At 42.8% G+C, this 10607-nt stretch overlaps 1 pseudogene; it reads left to right on the forward strand.

Moving 5' to 3' along the window:
• Positions 1–1079: 1079 nt before the first annotated feature.
• On the forward strand, positions 1080–9030 carry LOC119365702 (annotated as a pseudogene).
• Positions 9031–10607: the final 1577 nt, after the last annotated feature.

Below are 10607 nucleotides of genomic sequence, written 5' to 3' on the forward strand. Positions count from 1 at the left end.
CCCCTCATCGTTGTTGGCTGCCACCCTGGCCATCCTTCTAAGTCCCACTGCACCAATGGAGAACTCGGGCGATCCCTGCACCCTCACCCCTAAGATACATAATGGGGCCATTACTTCACCCTAAGATAGATGGTGGGGCAAGTTCTCTGGCAAAGTCCAGCCAAGAGGGAAGGAAGAAGAAGAAAGGAGGAAGGAGGGAATGTATCTGGTGCACCCGCACTTGTGGTGCTACCGGTGCACCGGATGCATAGAATATTTTAAAAAGTCTGGAAAAAAAACTAGCACGTTAATGCAACATCAATGTATGATTTCCCAAAATTTCGTATACAAATTTGAAATATATTTTGAGATACAAAAATGATAAATTTGACATCAGTGTGATAATGAGCCAAACCTAAAGCCCAAGTTATGTTATGTACTATTCAATGTTGAATTTATCATTTTTGTTTTTCGAGTTATGTTTTAATTTTTGACTTGAAATTTTATGACAACCTACATTGATGTTGTGTGAGTGTGCTAATTTTTTTCAGATTTATTTAAACATTTTAAAAGCACAATGTGAGTTCGATGCATCGGTAGCAGCACAAGCTCCGGTGCACCAGATATTCACCCGAAAGGTGTGACAGAGGTTGAATAAGAAACAAATTCAACTACTACTGCACTTGAGAAATAGCAAATCCGTTAAAACTATTTTGGGACGGAGGGAGTAGAGCTTTAAAATCGATCACGCATAAGTTGGCAATACTACACCTGATATGCAGCTACTCCCTTCGTTTCAAAATATTTGAACTTCTAGGTTTGTCCTAAGTCAAACTTCTTTAAATTTGACCGAATTTGTAGAAAAACATACAGGTATGTACAACACCAAATTAGCTTCATCCTAGCATACATTTTCAAACCATGTATATTTAATTTGGAGTAACACAATGTACTTCAGGCGTGCTGCTCCAGCCAGAAACTCCGGCCCATGTTCAGTCACGACGGGCCTCGGCACTCGGCGCCGCTGCCTTCTCGCCCTCAGAGTCAGATGGATACTCCTCCCTTCGCGCGCTTCCCCGCCGTTCCACCCGCCCGCCATCGCGCCACTCATGCCGCAAGCGCGCGCGGTGAGCCCACCTACCCCGGCGTGCGGAAGAGCGCGCGCCTCACCGCATCCCGCCAACGTTGGCGCCGCGCGGCCGTTCGGTGCGTCTGCGCCCTTGATGTGTTCGGGGAAATGCCACGCCGGAGAACCTGCGCCGGGTCTATGCAGGATCCACGCGCGGGTGCCCTTGCCGCAGGCATCAACGTCGGCACTCGGCAGTCTCCACCCGAGCATCTTCTCAAATGATTGACTGGCTCATCGCCCCCACGGGGCTCCCCTGGCCCTGGCCCTGACAACTCATGCTCATTTCAGCTTCGAGCTGGTCGACCCACAGGTAAGGTATAAAAAATGCCGCTGGTGATTTGGCATCACATGTTGCCTCCCTAGCCAAATTCAACAACTGAATGTGTTGTCTGGTTAATTATGGTTTCCTACTACGTTGGGAATTTGGAAAAGTATCCTACACAGCATAGCACTTTGTACATTCCTTGGAATAGACGCCTCTGCTTTGTCTTAGATTGGAGGTATTTTTGTTTTCCCCTCCGACTACTGTGGGAGATTTTACATAGTTTCAGCAGCTCTACATATGCCAAAATGTGTCGATAGATACAAGGTTGTACATACGTATCAGAAATAATCAAGCATCTCAACGAGGATCTAGTTTAAGCCTGGCGATATAAATGATGCTTTGTGATGTTTTGTCCTGTACTGCTTGTACCATTTAATCAATAAAATATGCGTCGTACTATGTCTTAGGTGGTTTGGTCCAATGCATATTCAAGCCTGCTAGGTCCAATGCATATTCCTGCTTTTGCTCTTGCCGTTGTTGTGATGCCTTAGGTGTGCCCGGGAGAGATGTCAGGATTGCTTGGCACGGTTGTTGACACAGCAATAGGATGGCTGGTGGAAAGCATCCTTGGGAGCTTCTTCACTGGACAGATGGAAGCATGGACTCATGAAATCGGGCTTGCTGAAGATGTGGAGAAGCTCAAATTTGAGATGAGGTACGTGGAGATGGTTCTTGCTGCTGCCAGGGGAAGGAGGATTGACAACATGCCTCTGGCCCAGTCACTGGCTGATCTCAAAGAACTGCTTTATGACTCAGAGGACGTGATGGACGAGCTCGACTATTACCGACTCCAGCAACGGATCGAAAGAGGTGATTCACTCACCTCTCTTCTTCCATTTTTATTGCTTTCAGTTTCTTTATATAGGCGTAATATGTAACCAAGAGCAGCTGAATATCGTAGTCACCACCCCTCAGATTATCTCTTGCTTATTTTTGATTTTTTTTAACGATTCAACTTTTTTTTGAAACTTTTATTAATTATTAGTACTTGCACGATGATATTTGCTTTTACTTAAGTGGCTTTCATTTGCTTGTCCCCAAATAACTGAGTGTTCTCTTATGCAGGGAAAGGCTGTACTGCTCCTACTGGTACTAATCCTGATGGAAGCTATGTGTCCTCATCCACTCTATCTTCTGTTGTTAAATTAGTACTCAGCGCCACAAGCCAAATAACTGATTGGATCTCACGCGGTAGAAAAAGGAAACGTGAAGAGGAAGGGCCAGCTCATTGTAACATACTGCCTTTTGAGATTAAAGATAACATTTCTAAGAGGATCAATGTAATAGTGAATCTTCTACACAGTAATGGCAATTCTGTGCAGGGGGCTCTTCAGCTTGAGATCTTGCGCCCCATGGCAGCATCAAGTAAGAGTCAGAATATTACCAGAAATGCTCACATGACAACTTCTCATTCAATTGAACGTCAGGTGTACGGGAGGGATGCAGAAAGAGATGAGATAATAGATCTATTGATAAAGGGGGGATCTAGTGATCTGAATATTTTACCAGTGGTTTGCATTGGTGGCATTGGGAAGACGACACTTGCTAGATATGTATACCATGATGAAAGAATTACAAATCATTTCGATTTGAAAATGTGGATTTGTGTATCCACAAACTTCAGCGAAAGGAGACTGACAATTGAGATCTTAGAGCATGTCTGTAAAGATAGACAAGAGTACGAAAATGTAAGCAATTTCAATGTACTACAGGAGATCCTTTTGAAGTACATCAGAAAGAAAAGATTTCTGCTCGTATTGGATGACATGTGGGAAGACAAGGACAAGATTGGATGGATTAAACTCTTGGCTCCATTAAAAGGTAATCAAGCAAGTGGTTGCATGATACTAGCAACAACCAGAATGAAATCAGTTGCAGAAATGATACAAACGATGGATGAAGTCAGAATGAGTGGCCTCAATGAAAAGGAATTTTGGCTGTTATTCAAGGCATGTGCATTTGGTAATGAGAACTATGAGGGTGATCCTTATTTGCAGTCTATTGGCAAACAGATTGCTAAAGCACTAAAGGGCTGCCCACTTGCTGCTCAAAGTGTTGGTGCACTTTTGAACACAAGTGTCGTCATAAGCATTGGAGGACAGTTCGGTTCAAATGGAGATCTCTTCAAGACGATGCCAATGATATTTTACCCGTCTTGAAGCTCAGTTATGATTATCTACCAGTCCACCTTCAACACTGTTTCTCATATTGCTCTTTATTTCCAGAGGACAAACAATTTGATGGGAAAGAATTGGTCCATGCTTGGATATCACAGAATTTTGTGCGGTGTGAAGACACTACCATGAAATTGGAGGAAACAGGGCAGCGATATTTGGATAGATTAGTTGATTTGTGCTTCTTCCAAAAGGTTGGCTCAAAGTATGTTATGCATGATCTAATGCATGAATTGGCAGGGAAAGTTTCATCAAACGAGTGTGCAACTGTACATGGATTGAAACATGAGGAAATTCGATCAAGTGTTCGCCATTTGTCAATCATAACTACTGCTTTTGATAAAGATAAACCTGGCAGTTTTCCTATTGAGAAGTTTGATCAAATACTTCAGAAGGTTGGACCTTCGCAAAAATTGAGGACTTTGATGTTGTTTGGGCGAAGCAGCATAAATTTATTAGGGCCCTTACGTACTTTATGCAAAAAGGCAAAATGTTTGCGGATCCTAAGAATTTATGTGACAGAGGCTGACGTCAGCTCTATACAGAGTCTGTTAAATCCATACCATCTTCGCTATCTTGAATATATTCATGTTGACCTTACAGACAGATTGTTATATAGAGTCTACAACAACACTGTCACTGTGTTTCCTCAAGCATCGACAAGATTTTATCACCTTCAAGTATTGAATTTGGGTATTTCAGGCAATTTTGCTGTGCCTAATGATATTTATAATCTTGTTAATTTGCGCCATCTTATTTCTCATGAGAAAGTGCATCAGGCAATAGCTTGTGTTGGCAACATGACCTCTCTTCAGGAACTAAATTTCAAGGTTCAAAATGTCAGTAATTTTGAGATAAGTGAACTTCAGTCTCTGAATGAGCTTGTGCTACTTGAAATTTCTCAACTTGAAAACGTGAGGACTAAAGAAGAGGCCAGTGGGGCCAGGCTGTTAGACAAAGAGTATCTAGAAACTTTGTCCTTGTCATGGCAGGATAACAGCACGAGCCTTCAGCCAGACGTAGCAAAGGATGTGCTTGAAGGTCTTCAACCACATCTGGATCTCAAAACTCTAGAAATAACTGGATACGGTGGTGCTACCTCCCCAACCTGGCTTTCTAATACTTCCTTAGTTACCTTGCTGCAGATACTTCATCTAGAGAAGTGCAGGGAATTGCAAATGCTTCCAACTCCTGAAATGCTTCCTTTCCTTAGGAAGCTGACATTGATCAGAATGTTGAATTTAACGGAAATCTCAGTTTCTTCCTTGGAAGAGTTGATCTTGATTGATATGCCAAAACTGAAAAAATGTATCGGTTCTTTTGGAATGGAATTGACATCCCGTCTAAGGGTTTTGATGATCAAGAACTGTCCTCAATTGAATGAGTGCACTCTTTTCCAGAGTTACTCTTCTTTCGACGCTGAGCAAAAATCATGGTTTCCATCTCTTAGGAAACTCTCCATCGGGCAGTGTCCTCATATATTAAAGTACTTTCCTTGTCGCAAATTTTTCCTGTTCAATACATTTGCAAATTGTTGGAACTTATTTTATAAATGATGTTGCAGCAACTGGCCAATCCTTCCACTAAGAGAAATGGAGGTGCTCAAGGAGTTGGAGTTGATGGACCTACATGTTGTCAGAGTGTCAGTTCCTTCTCTGGAGAAGTTAGTGTTGACTAAAATGACAAGCCTGGAATTTTGCAGCAGTCTAACGTCCCAAGGAGATCAAATGGGATTGCCGTCTAGTCTGCGTAGACTTACCATCCATGATTGCCCTTGTTTGATAGTGTCACACCCTCTTCCGCCTTCTGCTTTGATTTCCGAGTTATCCATCAGGGGATTTCAGGGACTTGCAAAAATAAGTATAGACCATAGATGGTTCACTATCGAAGATAATGAGTTGAGTGTGCTAGATGATAGTATCCTGGCATTCAGTAACCTTGGGGGCATAACATTGTTTCAAATAAGAAACTGTCCAAATCTGGCCTCTCTTTCAAGTGAAGCTTTCAGCCACCTCATCGCTTTACAGGTGTTAGTTATAGACGACTGCCCTAATCTGACTATGTCAAACATTATACCAGAGGTTGTCCTCTCATCTCTCAAACGTGTCCACATTGACAGATGTGGCGTAACTGGGAGGTGGCTATCTCAACTTCTTTCACATTCACTGTCCCTTGAGGAGTTACAATTAAGGGACTGCCCGAATATAAAGTTTCTATCAATTAGTCAGCCTACAGAAACGGAAGGAACCAGCAGTTTGGCTTCAGCAGTGATGACCTCGGCCCAAGATGAGCATGAATTGAAACTTCCATATAATATCATATGTTCTCTCAAGATGCTATGGATTCAGCAAAGCTTAGATCTGAAGTTCTTTGGGAGTAATAGAGATTCTACAAGATTCACCTCTCTTAGGGAGCTAGTCCTTGATGATTGCCCCAAGCTGATCTCATCGTTGGTTGGTGAAACGAAAGATGATGGTACCATGGAAGTTGGATTGCTCTCACCATCACTTGAAGACCTTACTATCGGTTCTCTCCCAGAGAACTTGCAGTCCTTCACTCCTCAAGGCCTTCTCCACCTCAAAAAGCTAAGTCTATCAGATAGTCCATGTTTGAAGTCTGTACAGCTGCATTCTTGTACGGCTCTACAGGAGCTGCAAATCTGGCGTTGTCGTAAGCTGGCTGTACTGGAGGGCTTGCAGTTCCTGACCTCCCTTCGAAGCTTGCATATCTGGTTGTATCCCAAGCTGTCTTGTGCATGGGAGCTCAAACTGCAGGAGCAAGAACAAGGTGGCAATCAAATTCAGCTGCTTCCTCCGTCACTTGATAAACTTGAGATTTATGCTCTCACAGATAGGGTCCAGTCCCGTCTTCTGACCTGCCTCCCTGCCATCACCAAATTAGCAATACGGAACAGTCCAGAATTGACGTCTCTACAGCTGGGATGCTGCACGACACTGAAAGAGTTGGAAATTGGACACCCCAACTCGCTTGTGTCGATCGAGGGCCTCCAGTTCTGTAGAAACCTGACATCCTTGAAAGTATTTAAATCCCCTGGCCTAGCTTCCTGTTTGGAGCTTGTGTCGCATCAGCAAGGGGCCTCTGAGATCTGGTCTAGACTGGAAACTCTGGAGATTGATGACGCATCTGTCCTTTCCATGCCCTCATACAAACAGCTCACATCTCTAACACACCTAGAGTTTTGTTCTCGGAGTGTTGAACAGAGAGAGAGAGCTTGGTGAACCTAACAGGGGAACAAGAGAGAGGGTTACAACTTCTAACCTCCCTCCAAGAACTTCGATTTCGCCATTACCCGAATCTCTTGTCACTTCCTGAAAACCTGCACAGCCTGACCTCCCTTGAGAGGTTATCTATATGTCATTGTCAGAGCATCACAAGGCTGCCAGACATGGGCCTCCCACCGTCGCTCAGGCACCTTGAGTTATTTTATTGCAGTGAGGAACTAGGCATGCACGGCAGAATTGTAGCAACAGAGAAGCTAAAGGTCAGGATTGATCATCAGTATGCGAATTAATCACCAGTGTTTACTTCTAAGGTACACTTTTGAAGCATTTTGCCTAGAGAATCAGTTTACATGCTCACCCTCTTCTTGCTAAAGTAATTCATCTGTCTGCAGACTGCAGCCACCCGAGGTGTTGACATGTTGTACATATTTCTGCGCTCCTGTCACCAGCATATTTTGTGCAAGTTTCATTCACCCATTTGGCTTTCCGCAAGCTACTCTAGCTGCATGATGGATGGACCAAGGAAACCATGTTGAAAGTGGCAACTCTTTTTGTTTATCAGGGGCATTATGACCTTTCGCTTATTCTTGTGTCTTCTAGTTGCTGGCTGACTCTGAGCTATGCCATATCAACTGGCGGTGAGTGCAAACCTTACCATGGGGTATGTTTTCTTTTCTTTCTTGCTCCTATTTTTATCCTGATTAGCTTTTTCAGTGGCTCCGTGATGTAGTATTTGGTGATATTATATCTTCTCAGTTACTTTCTGATTAACTGATGAAAAGGTTCAAGTATATTTTCTCCTATTTGATTACGCATCACATCTTGTCCAGTTCCATTAATTCACCCCCGTGCTTATTCTGATCAGCACATATCAATCAATTTAGTTTTTTTTGCGGGGGATATCAATCAATGTTGTTAACTAGGCTCTCCGGTATTGTTCGATAAAAAAATGCTGTAAACTGGAAACATGGTAATGCACTGCTTTGCTCTCAGACAGTTTATTATTCTATCACTTCCTCTGTTAATCATTGAATTGGCTGGTATTTTCTATTTGTACTTGACTGTTCAGCATATGAGATATTATTTTTAAATATAGGAGAAACATAAAAGTCACTAGTTACTACAATCTGTCTCATGATGCAGTTTCACTGTGAAAAAAGGATGGCAGTGAGTACTAGGTTTGTTGCTGAAGTATACTTGTTATTTTGCTCTAGGTTTGTTATTCAGTGAAACCACGCAGCAGATCATTGGAACCAGCCCCACATGGTATGCTTGATGTTACCATGTTACATCATGGCATTTGGAATCTGTGGCCAAGGCCAACCAGGACTACACATTAATTTGCTGGTTGCCTGGCTCTACTATTTCGAGTACATTCGATTGATTATCATGACCTTCATTAACACGTGAGGCACCTTATGTTGCATTCATGTATCTGCCTGCTTTTATATGGTGGACATTTGTTTCAGCTTTCGGCCAAGTTAAGAAAGTGAAGTTGAAAAGGAAGTTTGCTCGTAAAAATGAATTAGACATCCATCTTCATCATCCTATAAGCAGAATGAATTAGAAGCTTATTTTGATTAATTATTTACGTTTTTTAGTCTGGACCCTGCAATGCACATCTGATCTAAGCAGGATGAATTTACTGATGAACAGTTTTGTTGGTTTCAGGTGTACGTTGGCACTTGGGCCATGTCCATGACAAACTGAAGAATGTACAGCAATTCCGTCGGTGATGATCTCCTACAAGCACTGGAGCCCAAAGTCAAGGCGCTCATCTCATGACCTCCTCTACTGCCTTGCTTCTCAGCAGCGCATTGGGTGACACTCAACCCGTGTTATCGACCAAGGTTGGGTCATCACTGAATTTGAAGTTGCTGGAGATGTTCTTGCCGAGCTCGGCGAAGAGGGTCTTCGCGCCGCTCATGTAGTTTCAGGCACCCGTGTTGAGATACTAGGCCTCGTAGAAACCATTGGCTAAGATGATAGGAAAAGAAGCTGCCCTGTTTGTATTGTACTGTATAACGAGGCAACAAATATTCCCAAAACTGAAGTGCTACCTTTTGTGCAACAAACATTTCCAAAGCTGAAGACCACACCCTAATTAAAGATGGAAAGTAGAAATACAGTCGAATCGCGACAACACTCAGTAATAGTTGAATTTCTACTTTGCTATGCGACCTTCTGTGCCGAGATTCCATTCTCAGTATTGCATCTGATTGGGCATTGCTTGAGGGTATGGCTTGCAAGTCGCAAGTGCAGGTGATCTGCTCCCATAACCTGTGCCTTGTAGGGATAAAACTTCTATATGTGCTTTTTGGTATATTATTTCCATGCACACTTGGTCATCGACAGAGCTAAGTCTAACCACCGAATCTTCGAAAAGATTGTTGTTTGCAGAACATGTTAAGATCAAGACAAGGACATCATTTTGTTGTTGTTGCGGAATAGTACAAGGAATCAACCTAACTAGTACTCACATTATCTTACCCTTCATTGTATCTAATAATGCGTCGTTGATAGTTGATACTATAAAACTCACATGATAGACCGTCCCCCGAGACAGTTCAACAAAACCGTTATCAATTACATGATGTGAGACAGTACACTTGTGGTTTTTCTTCTTATTGAAAGCCTACTATGGTAACTAAGTTACCTAACATATTTTTTGTAATTTAAACTGACAAGGTTTTATGCCCTCAACCAAGAACCTCCACCCTGTTCCTAGGACCAAAAACCTACTTTTCCCCTTAGATGTCCTCATCGTCGTCCATCATTGGTGCCATATTGGTAGCCGCATCGGTGTTGTGGCGGCTGGTGGTAGGAAAGCACCACCACCTCTTTAGCAAAACGACTTCATTGACGGCATTGAATGACACTCAGAGAAACATCATGCGGGAACACATCTACCCAAATGACCTAAATGACATTGTGTTGTTTGCGAGGCTAGGCAACATCTAAGACCTCTGCCAGGTCTGGTGATGGGTCAACGACCCCACAATGTTAGTGGTGGGAATGAAGGAAGTCATGAATGTATGTTGAGGTTATGGACTGAAGCATGGGTTATTACGGCATGGCTCAACCAACAGTTGCATGGCCATTCTAGCGCTCCGCAATGTCACCTTTCCAAATCTAAAAAACAATCTTAGACAGTGTTCAGAAACTTGATAGTCAACTATCCTAGATGGTTGCACGGTGCAACCGTCTAGGATACAACTTTAACAACACATGCATTATGTATGTGGAAGAGCCAAGGAAGGGGGACAACGAGAGCGTCGGTTGCCAATTTCCTAGAGTAATGTGTGGTACAAAACTGGGATAAGGTGTGCCTATATGGGTTCCGGACTTGAACACAATCCTCATGTGATGATCATGAGGAAAATATGATTCCCAAACTATTATCACTTATCTTTTCATCTCAGAACTTGCCTATTGTATCTAACTATATATACAGAAGACGATGAAATCCATAGAGATGACCTGACACTACTAGGGAAAACCCTAGTAGTAGCGCTTGAAATGTGCATAGCAGTAGCGCTGGGTCCACATAGTAGTAGCGCGTTTTTGAATCCCAGCGCTACTACTACAAAGTTACTAGTAGCGCTCGCCAGGAAAAGCGCTACTGCTAAATATCAGCAGCGGTTACTGTTTTACAACGCTACTACTATCCTACTGTGTATAAGCATTTTCCTAATAGTGTGATATGGAAATGAATAGCCGAAGATTTTATCACACATACAAATCTGGAGGGTGGCTTA

This window comes from Triticum dicoccoides, chromosome 2B (assembly GCF_002162155.2).
Source record: "Triticum dicoccoides isolate Atlit2015 ecotype Zavitan chromosome 2B, WEW_v2.0, whole genome shotgun sequence".
Lineage (NCBI taxonomy): Eukaryota > Viridiplantae > Streptophyta > Magnoliopsida > Poales > Poaceae > Triticum > Triticum dicoccoides.